Below are 27,155 nucleotides of genomic sequence, written 5' to 3' on the forward strand. Positions count from 1 at the left end.
GAACCAGCGGCAGTCAGTGTAGAAAATACTAAGTGGTCCCGACTCACTATAAGGCAGCTTTCTGTGTTCCACTGCGCAAAGGTGGTGGAAGATGGTGGTGAGTGGAAGATTTGCCATAGTATTTGGCAACAGCCGCGCCCCCCCCCCATGCTTTAGCCCAGGACAGAGGAACTTGCAGTCCCGTATGATGTTGGACTGTTACCACCCACCAGGCCCAGCTAGCATGGCCAATGGCCAGGGATGATGGGATTTGTAGTCCAGCAGGGCCATAGCTCCCCTGCCCTACATTACCCTCTTTGTAGTTGCTAGCCTAGGCTGTCTGTGGAGATAAACAGTGACTGTAGGACAACCTCACTCAGCCTGGAGGCCGGTGAAGACTGCTTCAGAATCTTCCCTCACACCCGAATAGATAACGGTCAGCAATGCCGTTGTCGTTCTTTTTGGGTCTTTTGAACCACAAATGTCCACCAGAGAATCGGAGCCTCTGGCTATGCAGCTTTCCTTACTTAACAACCCCGCACCCTAAAGCTGGCCTGCGTCCTAACAGCGGTTGACAAAAGGCTCGAGCTTCTGTGCCTTCTCCAACCATCGACATCATTCGCGCGTTACTAGCCTTGTGTGCCCTCTGCCCTCTGCTGGTCAATGCGCCTCAATGCAGCCTTTCTGAGCTCAAATTTCTTCCCCAAAAGCAGCTCGTCGCTGCCAGACTCTTGAAGTTCGGTTCAAGCTAAAGAGAGGAGGAGATCTGGCTGGGCGGGGGAATCGTTCTCTGTACCTAGTGGCTAGAGCGAGGAACCAGCAAGATTGGAATCTCTCTCATGATGAGCTTTTGTCAGTTCACTCTCAACATAACCTACCTCACAGGGCTCTAAGGAGGACAAAATGGGTAGAAGAGAATGTGGACTTCAGCCTGAGCTCCTTGGAGGAAAGGCAGGGCTTTGTTTAAAAATGTGATAAATAAAATAATCCAAGATCAATCTCAAATTCAGATGCTGAAACTGGAGTTCTTAGTGGATAGGAACGGAGTGGGGGGGGGAGAGATAGTCAACAACAACAACAAACACTGCAGATATATATATTTAAAATCATCTCAGTAATCCTTGCAGCAGCACAGTATTATTAATAGTGAAGATGGGAGTTTGAGGACTAGCGGCTTGCATAAAGGTAAAGGTAAAGGGACCCCTGACCATTAGGTCCAGTCGTGACCGACTCTGGGGTTGCGCGCTCATCTCGCATTATTGGCCGAGGGAGCCGGCGTATAGCTTCCAGGTCATGTGGCCAGCATGACAAAGCCGCTTCTGGCAAACCAGAGCAGCACATGGAAACGCCGTTTACCTTCCCGCTGTAGCGGTTCCTATTTATCTACTTGCATTTTGACATGCTTTCGAACTGCTAGGTTGGCAGGAGCTGGGACCAAGCAACGGGAGCTCACCTCGTCACAGGGATTCGAACCTCCGACCTTGTGGTCAGCAAGCCCTAGGCTCAGTGGTTTAACCACAGCGCCACCTGGGTCCCAGCGGCTTGCATAAGGGTCACCAAATCCTGAGCCAGAGTTTTGATCACATGATTACCCACAGCCTCTTAACCGCTGGACTTCCCCCACCAAGCAAAAGTAGGGCCGCCTCCACCTCATATTCTTCCCCTTGCCAGATCCCTTTTCAAAGGAGTACAGCATCCCAGTCCCGCCGCTCTCTAAATCCCTGGAACCTCTCGCCACCTAGAGGGGCACAGGAAGCTGGAAGCTGACCCTTGGTCCATCTAGCTCTCCAGGGTTTAAGGTTTCAGTCTTTCCCAGCCCTACCAGGAGATGCCACTGGAGATTGAACTTGGGACCTACAATGCAAAGCACATTCTCTGCCGCTAAGTTCCTGTCCTTCGCTCTGCACATTCCCTCGAACGCATATCCCGATGCGTTCAACAATTGGGATTGTTGAAGTACATGCAACAACAAATTAATCAATTTGAGCCGTGCAATGTGGACTAAACTCGCTTATGGGGCTTCTCCAGGATTAGGGGCCCTGAAGCTTTAAGCTTCATTAGTTTCATATTAGATCCGACCCTGAGCAGACGCACGTTCTAATATCTCTGGGGAATTCAAAAGCAAAAGCTGCCTTACTTCGGGCACAGAGGAAGCTGCCTTACACCTAGTCAAAGCGTTGGTCCAACTAGCTCAGTATTTCACTGACTGGCAGAAGCTCTCCAGCGTTTCTGACATGGGCAAAGCCAAGGGGGGCGGCAATAGAATAATAGAAAATGCTTAACTAACTGACCAATCACGTCGGTTCTGCAACCCCTAACAAAGTCCTGCCCCCCCCACAAAAATATTGGCTACGCCCATGGCTTCTGACCAGGTTTTCCCCAGCCATTCCAAGAGATGCCTGACTCGAGCCTGTGACCTTCAGCATCCAAGGCGGGTGACATTCCACTGTGCTATTGGCCGGATCGGAACTGTTAATCTTGCACACTTTGGTATAAAAGTAACATTGATTGGACTACGTTATGTGAAAACCTGAAATCACTGTGCTACTTACAATGTGCTGTAATCATTACAACTACTCTGATAAATACATAGCAATGAAAAATGATGGTGGTAAACTACTTAAGACAGGATCCCAGCCAAAATGAAGCAGTCAAGGCGGGTGTTCAAAGCCTTACCCCTGTCCGTGTTTACCTGTGAGCAAGTCCCCTTGAACGCAGTAGGGGGATTAACTTCTGAGTAGACTTGTCTCCCCCTGAAATGAGTCTCCCTCCCTTCGGCTGGGATCGGGTCCTCATCTGACTTGAACTCGCCCTTCGCTTTTACCTTTTAAATCTTCATGGAGCTTTTCTGGAGTGGGGATCCAGCACGCATCTTAGTCGGTGGCAGACTGAGATAATCAAGGAATGCATTCGTCTTTAGGATCCAGTAGGGCTCTTGGTTGGAGACCGCGTTGCGTCTTCCAGGTCCTTTGTTTCCCCCACAATCGCTTGTCTAAAACAAGATAATATGCATTGTGTTATGCTGCCCCAACATCTCTTATATCAGCTCTGGTGGGGCGTATACATAGCTGCCAAGTTTTCGCTTTTCTCGCGAGGAAGCCTATTCAGCATAAGGGAAAATCCCTGTAAAAAATGGATAACTTGGCAGCTATGGATATAATACAACATATTCCTGTAGAATTACATTTATGTGCATCGCTGACATCTTTTCGGAATCAGTTGGAGACCCGTTTGTTCCACAAGGTAGTTAACTGTGGTGGAACTCAATAATTAACACTTTTTGGTCTGCTATTGGATGTAAATTGTTGCCGCTTAACAATTCTTTCTTTAGATATGTTGTTTTAGATGTTTCTATCAGTGCTTTAAGTGTGTTGCATTTTTTCTCTCTTAGTTTGGTTAACCGCCCTGGGCTCCTTCGGGAGGAAAGGCGGTGCAGAAATGAAGTGACGCTACTGCTTACTACTACTAAAAAAATGGGATTGTATCCATAAAAATTAATAAAAGAATAATAAAAAATAAATTCTACTTAGAGTAGACCCATTTCAATTAATGGCCTTAAGTTATTCATGCCTATTATTTCCAGTGGGTTCACTCTGAGTAGGGCTAGCACTGGGAACAATCTGATGATGACATGACATGACATGACATGATATGATGCAGAACTAGCAGGCCTAAATATCTCATTATTTTCAAGGACGAGCAAAACACAATAATCAAACAATTCTCGAGATCCATGGCAGCTAAAAGTGTTATAACTCTGACTTCTGTATTTCCTCTGTGTGTATCATATCTGGAAGATTTAGAGAAGTGTGTGATCATTTTTCCTTGTACTGTTTTACCCCACAGTGAGTGGGTGTTATTGTTTATCCTCTGAAGTGTGGGTGGATGAGTGGGTTATTGGTCTTTTAAAGGGGCGTTCAATGAGACTGAAATATTTAAAGCGCCAGGGCCCCTTAAAACAAAGATGACATAACACACAGCCCCCTTTTCCAGTCCATGTTAAAGGAACGATGCCACCCTGGTCGAATTTGGACTGTAACCTCCTTGGGGCAGAGATCTCCCCTTATAAAAACAAAACAAAAATCAACACCACCAGCAGCCATGTAAAAGTAGCCTACGTAACTTCCAGTGGCAGGTTGTTATATCTAATAGCGCAGTCCTCACCAAGCTTACTCAGAAGCACTCTGATCGGATGGCCATGGTAAACTGATTAAACCTATTCGGTTCATCCATTTGAAACGTTCAATCGGTTAAAAATGTTGCTGTGTTCGTAAAACAACACGACAGTAAATCAGATCAAATGCTTAATTCCCGGCCCGGTTCAGTTTGTGACAGCGGAAACAAATAAAGTAAACAAGTTAGGAGCGATATTGCAACAAATTCCAATCAAATAATGCAAGTCTAGCGTGTTACTATCATCCCAGCCATTTATACCCATAAGTAAATTTCAAAGGAACATACTCCCAAATAAATGTACGCAGGATCATATAGTCCAATGAGAAACGACTTTTTGTCTGCTTAGAAATCAGAAGGAGAGGCATTCAGACAAACGGTTTCTGTTTCCGCGAAGGCGCGCGGAGACGGGTTTGAAATTCCACATGGCTTTGCCAAACACGCATAGGAATCAACTCACAATAAAATATTTGAGGGGGCCGGGACCCACAAAGTGGATGGGCATGTGATCGATTATGTGGGGCGGGGCTTACATCCCCCCCAATATTTTATTCCAGTTGGCACCCCTGCAAACTCGCGTGTATTTGCCCTCCAATCAGGAAAGGAGAGAGGCTCCCCAAGGATGGGCTGAACGTTTTCACCCGGTTCCTCACAATACGGGCATAGCTTCCTCGGAAAGCTGTAATGTCCAAAGATCACGTAGTCATCAATTGGGAAGAAGTTGCCACCTAGCTCGGTGCTGTCGACACTGACCGGCAGCGGCTAGGGAATATTCTCAGCCCAACCTGGCGATGTCCCTGGGGATTGAACCTGGGACTTTTTGCCTGCAGCGAAAATGTTCTGCCGCTGAGCTACGGTTCTGTGTACTTCCTGGGAATACTTTCCTAGTATATTAAGAGAGGCACCCGCATAGCAAGTCTAGCTTGATGCAAGCACGAACTTTTATATAATAGAATAAAAAAAATTGGCGGGGAAGGGGGGCACAACTTTGAGGAGGACGTACGAGGGGATGGCAGGTTGAAAAATGCTTTGGGTCAGTTGGTTAATTTAGGCAGGATATATAAAGGCATTTTAAAATCCCGTTTCCTAATGGGAAAAATTTCAGCACCTGCTTATCTAGCCCTTGAAATCAAGCGGGGAGTGGGGGGCTGTTAGGAAGCCCGGATGTTTGCGAGGATCGCAGCCAGATAAGCCTGTAACCTTCTGGGCTCCATCCACCCGCCTTGCAGAGCTCCAAAACAATAATTTGAAAATGAATTGAAGCAAGGGTGGTATCTAAATATCCCCGCTGAAATGGACTGGGCTTCAAAAGTACCTGATCGTGCGAGCCCCCTGGATATATTTTTTTAACCATTTGTACTCCAAATATTGCTAAAAGTGGATTACAGAATATGGGCTGCATTCAGGTTAACAGAAGACACTGTTAAATATATGTATCTTTAAAAGTTTGGCGTGCAAGTTTTCTTCCCCATTGAAGTAGGCTGGAGGTGGAGCGCGCTTAATTGGTTCGATCGGGCCCTTGGGAGACGAATAATATTATTATATAAAATGTCAAAGATTTAAAGCTCAATCAAACCCATATCCTAACATAACCTTCAGAGAATATGTATATTTACAGGCACAGAATGGGAGTGATGGAGGCTAGTGATCAAGCAAAATTCAGCTTATTTGATGTCCATGTTTATTTCAAGGGGTAATTAATCAACATGACTTTTAGGGTGCGATCTGAAACTAAGAGAGGAAGCTCTATTGGAGATAGTGAAAGTTACTCCTGAGTAACAAGGCATAAGATTGCGCTCTATAAAACACCTTTATTGGGTTGGATTGAGTACAATCGTTTTCAAGTTTGTTTCGAAAAGGTTATACATACAGCTTATTTTGAGCGCTACATAGCCCTTCACCCCTTCCCAATAAAAATTTCTAACACCGGGTAACAGTCCGAAAAGAAGAAGAAGAGGTATTCGTCTAATGATTTCTTAAAACAAAATTTACATGATCACCCAAAATGTCCCCTCTGTAATCCAACACATTTCCTTCAAAATATAAAACCAAACTACGAAATCAATTGAACAGATCTCATTCCTCGGCTTTGAATTTTCACTTTAAAAACAGCAAAAGCAGCAACAGGAATCAGGAAGGACGCACGAACGTTTCTCCTTTGTACGCGGGGAATCCCTTATTATTTCAGATGTCTCAAAAACATTTTAAGAGGCTTATATTTTAGGCTAGAATAAATGCAGCTAACTATTTCAAAGACATCTGAAATAACGCAGTAAATTCGCGTGAAAAACCAAGCCCTTTTTTTGAAGAAAGTTTGAAAAATCCGACACACCCAGTAATCAATAAACCCCTTTCATAATTTTGCACCCTGTTTACTCTGACGCGACTTCCAACTGAATCACTATGGAATTTGCTTCCTTGTTTGCGCCATGAGCATCTCCACCGTTATTATTACATCTGATCTGAAACATAGTTACACTCCGACCTCGACTCTCTCTAATTTTGAAGGAAAGTCCCATTATATTCAAGGCAGCTTTAATTCAGAGTAAACGGGCGTGACCTGTTTTTACCATTATTTGAAACACAAACTTTGTAAGATTAGTTATCTTAAAAACCAAACGAGAGAAACCCCATATAACAAAAAGAAAAATAAAGAAGATATGGTTTTGGTGGGTGGGACTGAAGCTACAATCGTATACACACTTACCTGGGAGTAAATCCCATTGAATTCAGTGGGATTTGCTTCCGTGTAGGCATGCACAGGGTCACGAGTGTAGATGATATTGGTCGCAGTGGGACTTACTTCTGAATAAGATGGTGCTGCAGTAATATGTGCTTTGCATTTCTGCTCTTGGCTTCAGACGTTACTCCAAACTTGCTGTTCAAAGAGGCCTGAAACGGAAACGCACAAAGCAGGTAAAGATGAAGGAGGAGGCTTCTGATTGTAGTTTTAAAAGGCACTGGGGAGTTCTAGGACGTAGATCTGCCTTCAGTTTTCGAAAACAAACTGCTTAAGCGGATTTATCTCTAAAGGGTACCCAAGACCCCATTAACGCTTGACTGCCGCCCCAATTAAACGTTATATAGAACATGGCGTGTGATTATTATGCATCTACAACGAATCCCTGACCAGATGTTCAGTCTACAAAACTGAGGTTATGTGTAGATACAAGTATTTACTAATTTAGGAACACAGGAAGCTGACTTTTACTGAGTAGAACATTACCGGTACAGTAGTCCGTCCAGCACAGTACTGTCCACACTGGCTGGCAGCAGCTCTCCAGGAAGGGGACATGCCAATCTTACCTGGGGGTGCCAGGGATTGGACCAGGGAACTTATGTATGAAAATAAGATGCCTCATCACTGAGCTAAGGTTCACCCCCCCATTTCCTCCATGGTTCAGCTTCTCTCTGTCTCCAGAATGCCCTTCTGCCCTAAAAAGAGCATCATTCAAAACGTTGCATATTCCCCAAGAGCTAAATGTAACTTTTTTGGCCCATATACTTGTCTTAATCATTTACTTACTTACTTACTTACTTACTTACTTACTTACTTACTTACTTACTTACTTACTTACTTACTTACTGTATTTGGCTTATGAAACTCAATAAAATGTATGGCACTGTGTTGTTGTTGTTGTTGTTTGTTTGTTTGTTTGTTTATATATTATTTATATTATTAGCAGGTCTTGCCTTGGTATTTTTTCTTATGGAATTCTAAAGCATGTGGTACTGAGGATATTATTTATTTATTTATTTATTTATTTATTTATTTACTATTATTGGTTATTACAACCCAATCCTACACATGGGAATGGGATATTATCCACTACCCAGGTGAAGGGTTCTGTGTGAATTAAAAGCCTTCTACAGAAATTGCTTTGCTCCCTGGAAAGTCTGGAGTGTTCGTTCTCTACCTCTTGGAGGCATAGCCAAACAATGCTTTGCTTAAAAGCCAAAACAGATTTTGTGGCACTTTAAAGACCAACAAAGTTATTGTGACACTGGTATGGATTTAGTTACACTTTTGCTTTGGGCACACAATACGTTTTAAGAATGCCTCCCCCCCACCCCCCTCCAATAGTATCCTGGGAACCATAGTTTGTTAAGACCGCTGGGAATTGAAGCTTGGCGAAAGGTAAACTTTGGTTCCTAGGATTATTTCGGGGCAGAATGTTCATTAAATGCATGGTGTGTCCCTCAGCCCACATCCTTAATGGTGTAGGAAATGAAGCTGAAATACATAATCCTATACGCCGGCTCCCTCGGCCAATAATGCGAGATGAGCGCGCAACCCCAGAGTCGGTCACGACTGGACCTAATGGTTAGGGGTCCCTTTACCTTTACCTTTATGTACTGCCAATCCTAACTCCACTCACTCAGGAGGAGTAAGCCCTTTGAACTGAATAGGACTTACTTCTAAGTAGACTTGCATGCAGCTTTACGCCCCCAACTAAAATGCCCAAAATTTCAGCCTAGCCTGTCATTCCATGTAGGCTCTTTTGGAACCCAAATCAAGGACTGGGTGCTACTTGTTAAAACAACAGCCTCAGCATATATTTATATTCTTATGGCATTTATATACCAGGTGGTTATATACAAAGTGGTTTGAATAATATCATGACAACAATAAGCATCACTTGGGGGAAAAAAGTTACAGTAGAAAGGATAAGACCACTTGTTTGATGAGAAAAAGTTATTCCTGCTTCTTCTCCATTCCCATGGGGGTGGGGGAGATGGTCCTTCAGATGTCCTTGTGGTGGTGGTTGTGTGTATGTGTGTGTTATGGGGTGGGGTGGGGCGAAGAGGCTGCTACAGAAGCTGGATAGTGACAGTTTCTCAAGCTCCTATCTTCTCCACTCTGTTCAGGGGCAATATGGTATTGCATTATTATTTTTTCTCCCCAGTCAGCAATCTTCTCAGTTAAAAATTAACTCTTTTAAGAATATACCTGCAGTTTGAATTACCCAGCCTAGAATTAATGAGCCATTATAGGTGCTAATGGGCCCAGGTGAAGATCTGTGAAGGACTGGGCGCCTTTCCCCATATGCTGCTGGGGACTAGTGGGCCCCAGTTCTGAACTTCCCAGAATCGTTCCCATAAGCTGAACAATGTTTGTGCTAATGATGACAACAGCAGCCTGTGTTTCAGGAAAATCTGCCATGCATTGCTTCTGTAGCATGAATCATTAGGGATTCTGTGGGAGCGTGGCTTGCGCCAGTAATGTGCTTAAGATGAAAAGGAGGCTTTTAATGAAGACTTCTATGCCAAAAAACACGGAACCTGTGGTTCTCCAGATGTGGTTGGACTACAATTCTCATTGTCTCATGGCTAAACTATGGAACTTGCTCCCACAGGAGGCAGTGGTGGCCACCAACTTAGCTGGCTTTAGAAAAAGATTATACAAATTCATGGAGGACAAGGCTATTAATGGCTACCTGTGGTGGCTATGCCCTACCTCTGCTGCCAGAGGCATTATACCTCTAAATACCAGTTGCAGGGAGCCACAGGTGATAAGAGTGTTATTGCACTTGTTTTAAGCTTGCAGGCTTCCCACAGACCTCTGGTTGGCCACTGTAAGAATAGGATGCTGGTCTAGATGGGTCAATGGCCTCATCCAGCGGGCTTTTCTCATGCTCTTTTGTTTGTGTCCAGAGAGGCTGTGCTGGCTACATGGAGTCCAGCAACATTGGGAGGGCCACAGAGACCTCTCTGCTGTAGGCCGTTGTTGCTTGATTAAATGGAACAGGCTGCCTGTATATTACTTAGACAGTTGTGCCTGGTACTACCAACCTTCCTCACTGATCTGTTCACAGTGAAGCAAATCCTAAAGTCCTGATCTTAAAAGATAATTAAACAGCAGCGGTACCTATTTATCTACTTGCACTGGCATGCTTTCTTTCTTTCTTTCTTATAAACATTTTTATTAGATTTTCCAAATAAACAAAAACAAAACAAAAATTCTTAATACATTTCCTCTTATATTCACCCATCTCAATTCATTTCACTCTGCCGAGCTGTGACTTCCCTCCCTCCTGTCATTTGGCTTTGTTACTCACTCTTATCTCGTAGTTCCTTTTTACCCACATGGTTAAAACAAGTTCATAGGATTTATTTCAGTCCTGCAAGTGTCCTTAAACTTCTACAATTCTTCTCCATATAGTCAATGAATTTACTCCATTTCCTTTGGAACTTTGTCTCTCCCTGGTTTTGGATCCCGCAGGTCAACTTTGCTAACTCTGCATAGTCAATCATTTTCGTCTGCCACTCCTCAATCATTGGTGTCTCTTGTGATTTCCATTTGGGGGCTAAAAAAGTCCTTGCCTCGGTTGTAGCATACATAAATAGTCTCTGATCTCCTTTTGCTATTTCCTCTCCCATTAATCCTAACAGAAAAGCTTCAGGTTTTTTGGGAAAGGTATACCTAAACATCTTTTTCAATTCATTATATATCATTTCCCAAAATCTTTTTACTTTTTCACATGTCCACCACATATGATAAAATTCACCATCTTTATCTTTACATTTCCAGCATAATTTACTACTTGCACTGGCACTGGCATGCTTTCGAACTGCTAGGTTGGAAGAAGCTGCGACAGAGAGTTCACTCCATCGCAGGGATTTGAACCACAGACTTTCCAATCGGCAAGCCCAAGAGGCTCAGTGGTTGAAACCACAGTGCCATCTGCTGTGTTCTACCCCCCACTGTCAGAGGCAATAATGCCCCTGAATACCTATTGCTGGGAATCACATAAGGAGAGTGCTGTTGGAGGAGGAATTATATTTGCCCAGCCATTGTGAAAGCAACGGTGTGCCCTGGATGTGTGCCCTAAATAGGTGAGCTGAAAGACCTTGTGTGATGGATATGATGTGAAAGTTCCATCTCATCATCATTTTGCCAATGGGCCTGAAACAAAATGTTGCTGTGTAGAGGTACTCCCTGGTTCTGATTCTGGGCACTTCCTTCCATTCTATCCCTCCCCAGCAGTCAGTCAGCATTCCAAGGCTTCTCAGCATGCTCATTTTGAGAATTCTACCTGTCCCTAGGGTGGGTTTCTCCCTCTCTCTCTCTCCCTCTCTCTCTCTCTCTCTGTGTGTGTGTGTGTATGTGTATGTGTGTGCTTACCATACACCTTTTTGTGCTTCTGTAAGCTTAAGGGAATATGGGAGGCTCTCTCACGGCTTTATATTAGAAGATTGACCTACAGAGGGTCCATAGCCACCATTGCCTCATGGTTGTGTATCTGCCTTGCAAGGGGAAAGTCCCATATTCAGTCCTAGCATCTCTCACTCTTTCTCTCTCCAATCAGGTATCAGATGCTGGGGAAATCTATCTGCCTGTTAGGAGTGCCAGCCTGGCCCTGCGACTGTGAGTGCCTGGGAACATGGGTGCCATGCAGCAGGATGCATGGCCCTGGCACCAAAATGTGTGGGTGCCTGCCTGTCCCCTTCATGGGGCACCCAGGGCCCCAGGGTGTTGGCACCTATGCTGCCTTAGATCCTGGAAAGCTACGTACCAACAACTCTGGCAGTCAGAATTGGGCAAGATGGACTATTGGCCCCAATGCATGGCAATTTTGTATTAAGATGAATTTCAGTATTTCCTGGGAGATATTTATGTGCAGGGACAGAAAGGATTCTTTTGACAAGTAACACAATTTTCCCCTGGCAGAGGAATCCTTGGGTCTTTAAAGAGAGGCACCACAGGCAGAAATTTAACAAGTGCTGTTTCCCCTGGAAGCAGTTCTTATTTTCTTATGAGATGGTCCAATCTGAAGGTCCTATCAGTCATATTAGCACATGGGGGGGTGGGGTGGGGTGACCTCAGGCTTGAGCTGCCTCTTGCTTAGATGAATGGACTATTTTGTGTATGTAAAAACTACTCTACTGTATAGAGGTAAAATTTACATCCTTTGCCCTACCCACTTTTGCCATCACTGGCATGATGTGGCCTACAGATGGTTGCAAAGAAGCAAGTGTGGCCCACAGATTGAAAATGTTCATGTACCAGAGGCACTGTAGCTCTGATCATCAGATACTGAGGGAAGCAGCAAGATTTTCTCATGTGGTTCCAGAGACTCCATTTCTGGGGTAGCCACTGACAAGTAACTGATCCTGGTGCTTGACAGATATTATGTTTTATTCAGGTAAAGCATTATTTTGGATTTAGTTTTTATGGGTAATTTAATTACTCTGATCTTTATCAATATGATACAACCTGGTGTGTGTGTGTGTGTTGAACGCCATAAAAATACACTGATGTTTCCAATACTTGTCCTTGTTTAACAAATTGCACATAGGAGGGTGTGTGTGTGCACATCAAATGCATGGTGATTTGCATGTTGTATATTACTATGTTTTGAAGTGGAAATGATAGTGTATCTTTTTATTTATGTTCTTAATTAAGGCTGACATTCTAAGTTTCCTTTAAACACAATGAGACTTTTGTAATGGAATGCAGTGAGTTGCCTGATACTGAATCAGACAATGACTGGTCTCCTGGTGTTGTCTACACTGACTGGCAGCAGCTGCTCAGATTTCCAGACAGTTAATCTTTCACTGGAGATGATGGGGCCTGAACCTGGGACCTTCTGCAGGCAAAGCATGTGTTCTACCACTGAATTGTGATGATTCTCCATAATGTGCACAGGATTAGGCTGCATTTTGTTGATTCCCACCTCCCACTCCAGTAATGGAGACGCAGGTGGCGCTGTGGGTTAAACCACAGAGCCTAGAGCTTGCTGATCAGAAGGTCGGCGGATCGAATCCCTGAGACGGGCTGAGCTCCCGTTGCTCAGTCCCAGCTCCTGCCAACCTAGCAGTTTGAAAGCACCTCAAAGTGCAAGTAGATAAATAGGGACCACTACAGCGGGAAGGTAAACGGCGTTTCCGTGTGCTGCTCTGGTTCGCCAGAAGCGGCTTAGTCATGCTGGCCACATGACCTGGAAGCTGTACGCCGGCTCCCTTGGCCAATAATGTGAGATGAGTGCGCGGCACAACCCCAGAGTCGGTCACGACTGGACCTAATGGTCAGGGGTCCCTTTACCTTTACCTTTACCTCCAGTAATGGAGCATGGAACTTGCAGCAAAATATTGCAGTGTAGAGTTTTTCTTCCCAGGATTCTTGCCACTTCTTCCATTCCTCCCCCCCCCCTTACATATTTCCATTGAGCCGCCTATAGTCCTTCAGCATTTTGTGTTCACTGAACATGCTCAGTCCTCGTTGACAGAAGTGGCTGGCTGGTGCCGCTGTGGGACTGGCAGAGTGTAAGGCAAGGAGACCAGCAGTAGGTGGAGCCAGAGCTAATGACAGGCAGAGCCATCTTCCGGCTGGTTGGAGAGAAAGGCAGTGGGGATTGGCTGAAGTCTGAGGATGGTGGGGCATTGGGCCTAATGTACAAGCCTCCTCCATTGCTAATTGGCCTTTTAAAAAATATTCCTTCTGTAGGGCTCTTTCCATCCCTGAAGATAACATGTACTTCAGAACACAGGATTCCCACAAGCCTGCTGACATTTCCATCTTTTGGGGAATGGTACAACTTGGGTCACCATTGCAAGGGCACTCATAACCTGAACATTGGGAATAGAGGAATTGATGGTGGTAAGGCTATACAGTACTCCTATTAGGAAGTAAGTTCCTTTGGTCTCAGTGGGGCTTTGACCTGTGTAAAAATACAGTAAAATAAAAATAGGAATGGACTGATTTAATACAACAACTAGAAGCTGAAGATATAATCATATATTTAAAGCCTGCACACACACCATACATTTAAAGCACATGACTCCACCCTGAAATATCCTGGGACCTGTAGTTTAAGGGTGCTGGGAATTGTAGTCTGTGAGAGGTAACTACAGTTCCCAGGGTTCTTTGGGAGGGCAAGAACTTTAAATGTATGATGTGTAAACCACCCCTTTCCCCAGAATATATATTTAGAGCCATTATATTTAAATAGAATGAAGAAAGGAAAAACAAACAATTTTTGGAAGGGGATTGCAAGTCCTACTCAGAGCAGCAGACCCACAGAAATGAATAGTCCTTAGTCATGTTCATGAATGCCTGTGGGTCTACTCAGAGCAAGGGGTAACACTGAAGACAACAGCCCCCCTACCCCACAACAAATAATGATGATGGTGATTATGTCATTGTCATCATTATCATTGGTTGCTTTTTATTGAATTTGTGTTTATGTTTGTTGGGAGCAAATAGTTACATGAATCTGACAAAAGTAGGGGAATACTGGGCAAAGATATTTTTGAAAAGGGGTGGAGAAGAAAAATATTGGGAAATTCCACTGGTTCCACCAACTAAATCTGAGGGGGGAGTGGGAATTTTCTACTGCTTGATAGGTAAAGCAATCACCCTACCTCCCACTGCCCTCCCCCCCTGCTTTGCTTAAATATCTGGGTTTGCTAAGGCCAATTGGTTTATCCATGGAGCTCTGGAGTTCTTCCCCCAAAGTCCTGTCCTAGAAGCACCCCAATAATTATGAGGGAGTCACCTAAACCAAAGTTCATGGTGTCTTGTGATGGGTAGTAGTTAGCTGTTGTTCTGTTAAACTTTCCAAGCTTGGCTCTAACTTAAGGTGTGTTTCAAACTGTTCAAGGTGTGCAAAATGAAAGACTTTGGGAACATCATTCTTTCCATGTCCATTTTTGTGAGAATCATTGGGTTGTCTCCATCTAATTTATACACATAGACCTATTGAAATTTAGCACACCTACTGCTGAATTTAGTGCTGATAAATTCCAATGGGTCTACTCTGACTAATGTTGGACCACAACCCTGTTTCATTCCTCTGTTGCTAAATTTGTTTTCATCAAACATGCCAAGCGTCACTTAGGCAATTTGTTTAAAAACATCAGAACATGCCTTCTACTGAGGCAGTCAGTTGGTCCATCTAGCTCAGCATTGCCTACACTAACTGGCAGCAACTCTCCAGGCTTTCGGACATGGAGACCCTCCCAGCCCTACTAGGGGATGCCAGGGATCGAACTAGGCACCTTCTGTGCAGAAATCAAATGCCCTACCAGAGGGCTTGCCCACCCCTGAGGCAAGATGAGGTGACCACCTCAGGTGGCAAAATCCACGGGGGCAGCAGATCTGGCCTCCGATGAATGTGTCACCTGCTGCTGCTATTACACGCTCCTTGGACCTGCTGCTTCTACAGCAGGCATCCCCAAACTGTGGCCCTCCAGATGTTTTGGCCTACAACTCCCATGATCCCTAGCTAACAGGACCAGTGGTCAGGGATGATGGGAATTGTAGTCCAAAACATCTGGAGGGCTGAAGTTTGGGGATGCCTGTTCTACAGCATCCTCTCTGACAATGGGAGGTACTCCTGACATCCTCCTACTCTTAGGTAGGAGGTGGCTGCCTTCTGGGCTATCTTGGGCTGATTTAGAGCAGGCCCATTTGAATCGTACCAGTACTTCAACCATCAGGTAAGGTAAAAAGGTAAAGGACCCCTGGATGGTTAAGTCTAGTCAAAGACGACTATGGGGTTGCAGTGCTCATCTCGCTTTCAGGCCGAGGGAGCCAGCGTTTGTCCACAGACAGCTTTCCAGGTCATGTGGCCAGCAGGACTAAACCGCTTCTGGCACTATGGAACACCATCAGGTAAGGTTGATTTGATTCCCCCTTGTTCCTGATATTCACTCAACCCTCCTTCCCTGACAGGAGCGGCACCATTTTGTAGTTTGCCTCAGATGCCAAAATGTCAGCCCTGCTCTACCACTGAGCCGTCCCCCCCCCCCGCTTTCTTCAGTGGTTCAGCTTCCCCCTCTCCAGAATGCTTCTACCCTAAGAACCAAATGAACAGAAGAAGAGCTCAGTGTCATTCAAAACCTTGGCTATTCCTGCAGGAGCAAACAACTCAAAGACACTTAGGTTGCTGTTTCACATCTGCCCATGGAACAGCAGCAAAAGGGAGCCTCTTTGAGGCAGAGCAGTGCCTTAACAAGCTATTTACTTGGCTTCATTTGGTCCCAAGTTCCAGTATTATAAGAGAGTGGGGAAAAACCTCTCCGCACACACAGAGATATCATTGGGAAGTATACTGGAATGCGCCCCCTCCCCTACTAGTAATTTCTTAAACACATGCACACAACTCCTTCCATAGGAGCCAACTCCTAGGGGCAGACGTCCCTTCAGGGCCCCCAATAAAATATTTGAGGGGTCGCCCTCCTCAAGTTGATTCGCATTACCATTCAAAGGGTGTGCATGCACCACGTCTTGCGATTGAGTATGCGAGTCAGGGCTTACCTGCTGCCCCCAGCATTTTATTTAAGTTTGCACCCCTGCCTCCTTCTATTAGCTTATAGCAGGTCTTCCTATCACCTTGACCATTCTTGATATCTCCTGCCTTTCTGCCGCATAACTTGCCAGGTGAAAGAAAACACGCCCTATCCAAATGCCCTTGTACAGCCTCGAACCTACTCACTCTGTTCTCAAATGCCAGGTGCAGGGTGTGCGTGCGTGAGTGAGTGAGTAAGTGAGTGAGTGAGTGAGTGAGACTGGGGACAGCGCGTTCCTCAGCTCGCTTTTGATGGTGTCTTTCCTTCCACCCGCCACTCCTTTCGAATGTTTAATGCTGTGTGTGTGTTATCCCAGACGCAATTCTCTACGCCCCCCCGCCCCCGTTCTGAAACGTGAAAATGTATCCCTTCTTTCGCGCGGGATCCATTAGAGGCCTTTAATATCCGTCTTTTTACAGCTGGAAGTTAAAAGCGCCTAACCAGATTCGTGAACTCTGACATGCTGGCCGCCAGGTCCAACTGGGAAGAGGGAGGGAGAGGGGTGGGTCGTTGTGGAAAGGGTGCGAGAGAAAGGGGGGCCGCGACGACTGGCTCCTCCAGAAGGGTGGAGGCATTATAACGTAAAATATATAAATATAAATAGCATAGCTGCCAAGTTTTCCCTTTTCTCACGAGGAAGCCCATTCAGCATAAGGGAATTTCCCTTAAAAAAAAGGGATAACTTGGCAGCTATGATAAATAGGTATATGTATATTACAAGATGCAGCTGGGTTGGAGAGTTGCGAAGAAGGAATGCGCACCCAGCGGTCCAGGGCGCACAAGAACCTCTCCGAAAGCGTGCAGGACGCATCTAGAAATGCTCTTCTTCTTCTTCTTCTTCTTCTTCTTCTTCTTCTTCTTCTTCTTCTTCTTCTTCTTCTTCTTCTTCTTCTTCTTCTTCTTCTTCTTCTTCTTCTTCTTCTTCTTCTTCTTCTTCTTCTTCTTCTCTTTCCAATAGCAGAGCACATTTTCCTCCCCGCCAAAGAGCAGGAGATCTTCCTACCTGGCACTTTTAGCGGGAATCTTAGCTTCAACCTCCCTCCCCTTCAGCTAACAAGCCGGCTTTGGGGAACCCTGCTTAAATCCAACCCATTTCCTTCGCTGGGGTTTCTTTATCCCAACCCCCAACCCCCGCCCACCTTTGCTTCGTCCGACTTTGGTTGCCAGAGCAGTTTGCCAAAAGAGTCACTTTTCGGCACTACTTAAGGGCGACTCCCTGGCTTAAGTTGGACTGCCTTTACATATTTCCTGGGCCTCGCTGGCTGGATTCCGCCCCCCACCCCGCCCATCTTTTTACTTATTGCTCCGGTTTGTCAAAACCAACGAGGATTTCCTCTTTTCATACCTCGAGATCCCTGTCATTAGCACTCGGAATTAACTCCTTTTCTTATATCCGGTTGCAGCAGAATAAAGTAACGTTGATCCCGAGCCTTTCCACGGAGAGACCTGCAAGAAACGCCGGTTTAGCACCAAAGTGTCCCACTTTGCCCTAGTGAGGATACAATCCAGGAAAGGGGACGTGGCGAGGAGTGCGTTTTGCCCCTTCCCTACTTCTGAGGGAGATATCCTTCCTTGCTTCGGTTTGGTTTGCTCCAATTTTATTTGCACAGAATCAAGATTGCTTTTTGCAGAGTGCCCCTTTCCATTCAGATAAAAGGGCTGATCTACAGACACACTCCCGCGGGCGCTCCTGAAGCAGAACTCTGCACCCCAGGCCGTGTGCGCTCTGTTGCGGGACAAAACCCACTCCGACCCACCTCCATTTTTCCAACCAAGCTCCCGGGGGAGCAGGTCGGAATTCGGTTTCAATTCGAGTCCCCTCCACAATAGTTTTAGATAGGAGCTGTTTTATGCGGATGAAACGGATCCAGCCCGTTACTTTATTCCACGTAAGGATCACATCTGGAACAGTTACAGGGCTGCAAAAGCGACCTAAGCACGCGTTAAACAGGGTCGCCGCCCCCCCCCCGCCGCTGCTCTAATATAGCAAATGTTAGAGAAGACCATTTGAAATAGATGGACATGACTAACTTGGGTGTATTAATTTCAATGGGCCTACTCGAAGTAGAATTTAGTTGGATACAACCACTACCACCAACAAAATTATACAGTAGCCTATACAGCTGAATGCCAAAATAAGATTCTAAGCATAAAAACACTTCACCCAGGATGATGATATCTCGCTCTGTTTTAAGGAGTCTTTCGCAGGGTTTAGTTTTGCCTCCAGGGGACTCGCGAATCGAATGCTTTTTGGGGTGGACGGTGGTCCTAATTTCCCGCTTCTAGCATCGAATGAAGGGAGCTGTTCTTGCCAGACCCGTTGCCAGGAATGTTGTGATAACGGGTGCAGGGAGAGGCTCGTCTATGGGATAGCAACAGGGAACCATTGCAGAACATCATAAATATGTGCAGGCAGCCTGGTATCCTTGCTAATCTGATTGGTTCCTGGAGAGCATTAGGGCAGAACATTGGCCGTTTGCTTTGATGGTTTTCCAATAAGTAAGAGGACTGGATTTATATTTTCCTTTTATGTAAGATGAACATTCGCCAATGAGAACGCCCATCCGGTGGCTACATTCTTGCCTATGGGATCTCTTTGCCGTTCAGAATCAATGGAGGAAGCTGGAGATTTTGCCCCGGATTCTACAGTAACAGGGAAGTTGTGAGTTGTGGCTCTCCGGATGTTGCTGGACTCCAACCTTACCCAACATCCTTCCCGGCTATTAGCTACGATGGCCGGGGCTCTGGTGAGCGTTAAAGTCCTACAGCATTGCGGTGGAGGCGTGGTGTCATCGCATCCTCAGCCCTAGGTTTGCAACCTTGGCTAGGAGGTCAATCCCACTGACTAAACCAACCCCAGACAATAGCGAATGGGCCCTGCCTCAGCTGTAGAGCTTTGCGCCCAGAAGGTCCCAGGTTCAAACCCCAGCATTTCCAGGAAGGACCGGAAGAAACCCCTGGTCTGAAACACTGTCGCTTCCGGCTAGATAGACCAACAGTCTGAGTCGGTATAAGGCAGCTTCCTATGCAACACAATTATGCTTACTTTCAAGTGTGCACTCACAGGGGATCAGGAGGTTGCATATTTTTTAAGGGGCCCTAAGACTTCTGGATGCTTTTCCTGGAAACATGTGCCAGCGACACCCTTTTCTCCGTTGGAAAAGTCGAATCTCCCATGAGTCGCGATCAATTGACTTTTGGTACTTCCACGATGTCTGTTGGGAAAAGGGGATAGTGAGGGAACCTTCCCTTAATTAGCCTTTCCTGGCTCTCCTCCTCCCCCCTCCTCCCCTCCTTTTGCCTTTTTCAAAAATGTGGTTTCCTGGCGTTCAAAGGGCCCATTCTGGGGCTTTTTAATTCCCCGCCAGCCTTCGGCAGCTTTTGCGCAGCGGCGAGTGGGTAATTTATAGCGGAGCCTTCAGAGCCAGCGCGGTCGAGCGGGAAGCTCGCTCCTACACGCCTTGGCCGAGGCATAAATCACAGGAAAGGCACACACTCCTTCCTCCCCCCCGCCACTCTGCGGTCACTCAATGAGAACGGGGCGAGGTGGACACCAACCTGCTTCCCGAAGCAGGTGCCTGCTCTTCTACGCCCTCTGTCAAGTTCCAACAGGCTCTGCGACTTGGAACAGGTTAAAAATATAACATGCTATTTAGGAGTTCCCGGAAAGGAAAAGGGATCTCTCCGCAGCGACTGGGGATTCGGTGGCCTCGATTCCTAGCCTCCTGGCGATGCAGTACTGTAGAGTTACTTCTGGTGTTGGTTTGCTATCTATCAATCATCTATCATCTATCTTCTGTCTGTCTGTCTGTCTGTCTATCTATCTATCAATCATCTATCTATCTATCTATCTAATCATCTATCTATTTCCCATTCCCCTCGCCACCAATGAACGCGAAAGCGTAATTTGCGGTTCTCCTCATTTAACCCCCACAACAACTCTGTGAGTTAGGTTAGACTAAGAGGCAGTGGGGCAAGGGTGCGCAGAAAATTTCATGGGCACTGTGGTGCAGTAGATAGAGTGTTGACTAGGACCTAAGATACTAGGGTTCACATCCCCATTCGACCATGAAGCTCGCTAGGTGATCTTGGAAACAGTCACTGCCTCTCAGCCTAACCTACCTCACAGGGTTATTGTGGTGATTGATCATAGTAATCATTTTGACCTCCCAGGGTCCAAATCCGGCAGTCTAATCTCTATGCCACCACTGGCTTTTCTTTTCTTTCCTTTGCTTTCCGCAGCCGTTTTGGGTTTGTAACTACCTGGAGTCAGTGACCGACCTACTTTTGGGGGGCCCTGAAGCTTCAACTGTTATGGGGGCCCCTTTGCAACCAGCAATAGTTCTGCAACAGGTCTGGGTAACTAATATTATCTTCTTCAATGCGGTTGTTTGCAACAACCTTTACAACATCTGTGGTATTTACTCTTAAACATTGGGTTTGTTAAAACCAAGCAATTTCACTCAAATCAATGCAGCTCAAATTAGGTCTACTAGACCCATTTTTTTAAAAAAACGATTTGGACTGAGGTTGCTTCTGGGGCCCCTGCAAGATAAGGGGCCTTCAAGCTGAAGCTTCATTAGTTTCAGAATAGACTCGCCCCTGCCTGGAGCGGTGATCTCAGTGCAACCTACAATCATGGGCGTAGCCGGGATTTTTGTTAGAGGGAGTAGGCTTTTGTTAGGGGGGGGCATAACCTCCGATTTGTATTTATTTTTAGTGATTTAGGGGGGCAGTTGCCCCTCCTACCCCCACCCCCATGCGTACAGTGTCGTTAGATCTGTACCGGGGTTAACAAAAGATCAGGCCAAAGTCTCCTGTGGTGGTCACAGTGGCCAACCCAACGCCTCCAAAGGAAGCCCAGAAGCAGGTCCTGAGCGCAGCGGCGCTCTCCTCGCCTGTGATTCCTAGCCATTGACCTTCGCTCCGAGAGGGCAGGTGGTACATTGCCTTATTCTCAATGAATTCCCCGAAGTCCTACACTTGTTCAGAAGTAAGTCCGACAGAGTTCGATGGGTGCTATCCTACCCTAGGCACTCGCTTTCCTGGGAGGATGTTTCACTTTACACAGTGGGGGTTGCACCAGATTAAAATTGGCTTGGGTCTGTGATGCTGGCTTCGTTTATTTATTTTAGCTGAGAGGAACAGTCAAGTCCCCGTTCGAAATTTACCAAAGTCCACCTCCTTCAAACGTTGATTTTCTTGACTCCACCAACATCTATGGCAGTTGACGGCTGAATATAAGGAAGCAAATGGGAGGTTGTACCCTAGTTTTGGAGTAATCTACTTTCAGATGATATTTCAGATAAAGTTTGTTTAGCCCAGTGGGAGAGCGTCGCAGACAGTAGCACAAAAAGGCAGGGGCAGGGGCAGGGCGACTGGGAGCCACAGTCCCTCCGGGTGGTTGGGTAGGGCGATGTCCCACAAAAAGCTCAGCAGCTTTGGGTGATTGCCGGCGGGAGTTGCTACGCCAGTGCACATAGAAGGTCTCCGGTCCGGTTGGATCCCGGGCATCTCCAGGTAGGGTTGGGAGAGAGACTGAATTGTTAGAGAGGCGCTGCCAATGGGATAAAGCAGCTTCTTGTTTGTCCACTCTCTGTCTCAAGGTGCTCACATAGTTTAGCCAACAAACCTAAGTAGTTTTAAAATCCACTGATTGGACACACGCACGCACGCACAATTGTCAGTGGCACTGGTACCAGGATTGCGCAGAGTTTAATCACGCGTTTACAGCAGCAAGCCCATATAGATTTCCTAGCAAAGAAGGCAGTACACTGAATTTACTCCCAAGCAAACGCGCATGGAATCAAACTGCGGATTTATTCCCACGGATAAGAAGCGGCTACAAAAACGCTTAGATTGGAATCGCGACCTGAACTGATGAGTGTGTGTGTGTTCCGCGGGAATGAGGTCCATAAGCGAACTGTTGGCGATCAGTACCTAAACGGCCATCTCTGCCTGCGCCCTATTGCACTACGCATCGGAAACCCGCTTCATTGCGATTTATATAATCTGTCCCAAGTAAACACGATTTAGAAACCACGAACTAATTATCTCCCTTTGGGGTCAGGATCCAACTGTCCAAAAATAGTTTCGGTAATGCAAAGGTTATATAGGAGGAATTGATATCGCGACTGCAGACATGACAATGATTTCCTCAGGGATGTGTTTTACATTTATTTCAGCATGAAAGTCAAACACGGGTGTGAAAACTTTCCCTCGAAAATGCATGGGGTTTAGACGTTTGTTTGGCAGTGGTGCCAAGTTGAATAAAGTTTTGGGGGAGCCCAGGTAAGCCGCGTCGGCATAATCGATCATTACACGCCGCTCGCACACACCATTTGAATAATAATGCACATCAACCTGGGCGGGAGGGAGAGTAGCACTCTCAAATATTTTAATGGCGAGGCGGCAAAGGGATCTTGGCCCCTAGGAATCGGCTCCTAAAATTGGATCAATGCATAATAATGGGTTGTATCCGACTAACTCAGAGTAGACCCACTGAAATAAATAAACTTGATTCTATAATCTAGTCGAATCAATAATAATAATAATGCCCTGTTCCTGTGACTGTATTATGTTTTAACAGTTTTAAATTCTGAATTTTAAATTGTATCCTGCCCAGGGGATCTGTAGGTGAAGTGCAGGTAATAAATTTAATCATAATCATAATTCAACAATGGTTCTCATTTAATTATATTGATGTTCGTTGTAACTTTTAAAACAGCCGAAAAAACACACGGATCCACCATTCATGGATTTTAATCCTATCTGGGCATAAACCAGAAGCAAGTTTAATGGACTGAAATTGAATATATTTTTCAGTGCTGGGAAGCGGGATCCAGATCCTTTCCCCCTCTATCCCGCCCCTCCCCAACACTTTTCATATCCATTGTTCCCACCGAGACTTCCAACACCTGCTGGAATCTCTCCTGATGGAATCAATGGCGTTTTTGTTTGGTTTTGTTTGTTTGTTTGTTTTAAACAACAGATTATGAATGGATTGTCCGACCTCCCCTTGTTAGGGATGCCATCCTGAGAACCTGCACGCGATCGCCCCCCCCCAGCCCAAAATAAACTAGTGATTTAAAATCTGTGGGGTATTTATTTATTTCAGCCGCGTTGATCAGCCGCCCAGACGCAGCGTTATCCAAGCTGCTTACAAAGCATATCTCAGGAAAATGCAGCAATAAATCCAGAATGAAAATAAATAAATCAGTAAACACATTCTCACAAGTACATTGCGGGGGGGGGGGCGTTTTCCTGGATTCTACAGGAAGGGACACACACACACACACACACACACACTCCCATTTTAATTTTTATTCGATTTCAGTAAATCCAGCGATGGGGATATCAAGGGGTAGCCCACAGACTTTTCCCTCCTCCCCACCACAAATAAGAGCCGTTTCCAGATTTCTGATGAGACTGGCGTGTGTGCGGGGGGAGAGACCTTTAGGGGTCCCGTTTCATAAGGTACAACTGCAATCGCCATTTCCTTCCCCATGCCTTTGATCCCACCAATGTGCTAAAATTCCATTCGCTCTGTTTAGAACGGGGTGGGGGTGGGGGGCGAATCCCAGTCAGGCAGTTCGGATGAAATCCAAGTGGAATCCAGCACGGCAAACGTGGCTGTTTAGTGCCGGATGACGCGCTTGAGAATTTTTAATTTATTTAGGTGGGGGGTATTTAAAAATAATAAAAACACGTTTGCGTTTGATAGTGTACGTCCACATCATATATCTGGGCGCGCACGCGCGCGCGCAAACAAACTCTTGCAGCGCGTACTCCAGTAAGCTTTACCGAAGGAATTTGAAAACAGTTTGTCTCCTAAGTGCCACGACGATTGGTAATAATGAGCAATCATAGCTCCTATAAATAATACTGCGTTGTATGTAAATTCTAAGCAGAGTAAGCCCACTGAAATATATGAACCCAAGTAGCCCATCTCCACTGATTTCAGCGGGTCTACTCTGAGTGGAACCAACACTGGGAGGCAGCCCCAAAATAGCCAAACAAAACAGAGGGAAGAAAGGATGAATGAGATAATAAATTTCGAAACAAAATAAAATAGATTTTTTTAAAGGCTTCTTTTCTCTTTGTCAAACAGATGGAGGGAAAAAAACATATATCCCAAAGAAGGCTTTCGCTAAGCTTGATTCAAAGTTCTTTTAGAAACGAGAAAAAGGATTAAGGATAGATACAACAGACGGAAGGAAACGCAACCAGGATTGTGGAAACAACTTGGCGAAGATATAATCCGGTACGATATTTTAATTATCGTCTCTAATATGAGATTATTATACATATGGCATTGATAGCCTGAGCGTTACCGATGTATATATACAGAACATCTCTTCTTCCCCTAATGACTTTGAGCAATATATTTTGCGGTAGCTAAATTGTCTCAAATACGCAGGGACTTTCGCTCTTCCTTCGTTCTTGCTTCCTGACCTAGAAAAAACTAAAGACGTGTAAAGGCAGGCTTTTAACACCCACACCACCACTACTTATAGTAAATGACTTTATAAATGACTTTGGCAATATTAACGCTATCCCGAGTCCCTGGAAGACCCACGTGCTTCTTCCCTACTTGCATTTGGGTAGGGGGCCGTTAAAACTTTTCTGTTTAATGTGGGGTTTTTTGTGGGGTTTTGGGGGTATGTTCCTAACGGTAGTTGTTTTGGCTGTTGTGAAATTTACTCTTTTCTGCTGTTTGCTTAATATTATTTGTGCTTTACTTGAACACTGCTCTGATTCCCTTAGAGAGCAAGAACCGGATTTAAAGGATGTTAAACAAATTAAAGATAGGCTATTAATAGTTACATTGCAGCATTATTAATATAAATTAAAGAAGGCAATATTTATTACTGCAGTTAATGCTATATCATATATGATATTGTATATATTTTACTATTCATACAAATTAAATAAATATTTCTTAATATCATTAACAATGTGTTCATGAATTATTAGTAATGCTATTATTAACATTGTTAATATTATTAACTATTATTAGTTAACCATGTTACTATTGTTGTCGTTGTTTATTTTTAATAACAACATTTTCCCTCTAGTTTGAGAATTCTAGCAGGCGTCTCAAACCTCTTTTGTTGGTCGCCACAATATTTAAACATTTGACGAGAATAGGTCTATCATTCTGTACATCAGCGTTCCTGTCAATTTGCAGATATTTAAAGGAAATTAGAAGAGAGAGGGAGAAGTCAAAGTGAAAATAAAATAAAATAAACCCAGGATTCTCGAGTCTAGCAGCCCAGTTCATATATAATAAAAAAGAATAGCATAAAAGTTATTGAGGGCTTTATAAGTTGGTGTAATGTTGATGATGGGCGCCCTCCTACAATTCCTTTTTTTTGTTATTCTAAAGAACAATTATTCTAACTATGCACTTATTTTGAAGAACAGTAACATTAAACAACCACGATGGATGCCATCAATACCAGGCTATCCAAGGTCATTTGACATTCTGTGACTGTATCTATCCTTATACGTTTAGGTATCAGATCCCTATTCGTAAAAGCCATTCATCATCATATTATTAATAACCATTATCACGACTGGCAATCAGCCTCGTCTAGAACGGTCGGTTGTTGCGCGCTAGGCTACTTGCGGATTCCTATCTACTCTTCCGCCCTTTGAAGTTTCTACCTCGTGGGGAATTCTTTTTAAAATAAAAATAAAAAAATTGTCCGCTCGGAGGCTTTGGATCACTCAAAGAAGCGCTGACGTCGCTCTTCCAAATTGGTGTGAAATCGGATTTCAGCCTCTCCCTTCTCTGCTTTTTCTTCTCCCCTCGACAGAGCTGGCGCCCCACCCTGCCCGATCCCAGGCTTCGGCGAGGCGTCTCTGTGGCCGGGCCCGAGGGACCAGGCGCCCCGATGGCGAGGAGAAGAAGAAGAAAGGCCGAGAATCGGTCCCCAAGGGTCGCCTAAGGACTCTCTCTCTCCACTCCCTACCAATACTTTGCGTCGCGCGCCAAGCCCTCCGGATCCCCGAAAAGGCCTGGCCAGGCGACGCTGCCTCTCCCTGACGGGCTAAGTCACTTTCACCTCCAATAAAATTGGAATCGCCGGCGACGCGAGTGTCTATGTATTGCTCCGGCGCCCCCTAGAACGGGTGGGACCGGGAGCGCAACAGCATTGAAGTAAAAATTGAGTTGTTTTTCCCCTTCTCCCGCGCGATCAAGGCGAGGGAAGTCTTGGTGTCAAGGCTCCTGGAACATCCTGATTTGAGGAAAGAAAAGCGCTACTGATTTTTCACCGTGCAACCCCTTCTCCCCCGCACAAAGTACACACACAGTAGTACCGCACGTTTGGGTGCAGAAATACTTCTCATCTATTGTTTTGAGACGGGGTTACTGAGACATCATTTTACCCCTTTTCCTTCAACCCCATGCCACATCCACGTGTAAAGCAGTCTTATAACACTTTAATAGTAGTTCTGTGAGAGCAACACTCTTAACAGGCTGTGATCCTTAGGGTTCTTCGGGTGAAGCCATCAGTGCGCCAAACATATGATGTGCGTGTGACCCCGGTCTGTTCAGTACATTTCCCTTTCGATATGTCCTGGCCCCCCCCGCCCCGTTGATGTCAGGCAGCATCTGTGGAACTCTCTGCCTCATTGACATATGCTGCCCTACAATCCTAACCCCTATTTTGCCTTCTACTGAAGACCATAGCGAAGATTGT

General features: G+C 45.3%; 1 long non-coding RNA gene across 1 annotated transcript in view; it reads left to right on the forward strand.

Moving 5' to 3' along the window:
- Positions 1-26,815, forward strand: part of LOC118084084 (uncharacterized) — a 34,091-nt gene extending 7,276 nt beyond the window's left edge. The window contains exons 2-3 of the long non-coding RNA XR_004692458.2: positions 24,557-24,709; positions 26,268-26,815. This is a non-coding gene — a long non-coding RNA (uncharacterized LOC118084084). The remainder of the gene's footprint in view (positions 1-24,556; positions 24,710-26,267) is intronic.
- Positions 26,816-27,155: the final 340 nt, after the last annotated feature.

The sequence above is a fragment of the Zootoca vivipara genome, chromosome Z (genome assembly GCF_963506605.1).
Source record: "Zootoca vivipara chromosome Z, rZooViv1.1, whole genome shotgun sequence".
NCBI lineage: Eukaryota > Metazoa > Chordata > Lepidosauria > Squamata > Lacertidae > Zootoca > Zootoca vivipara.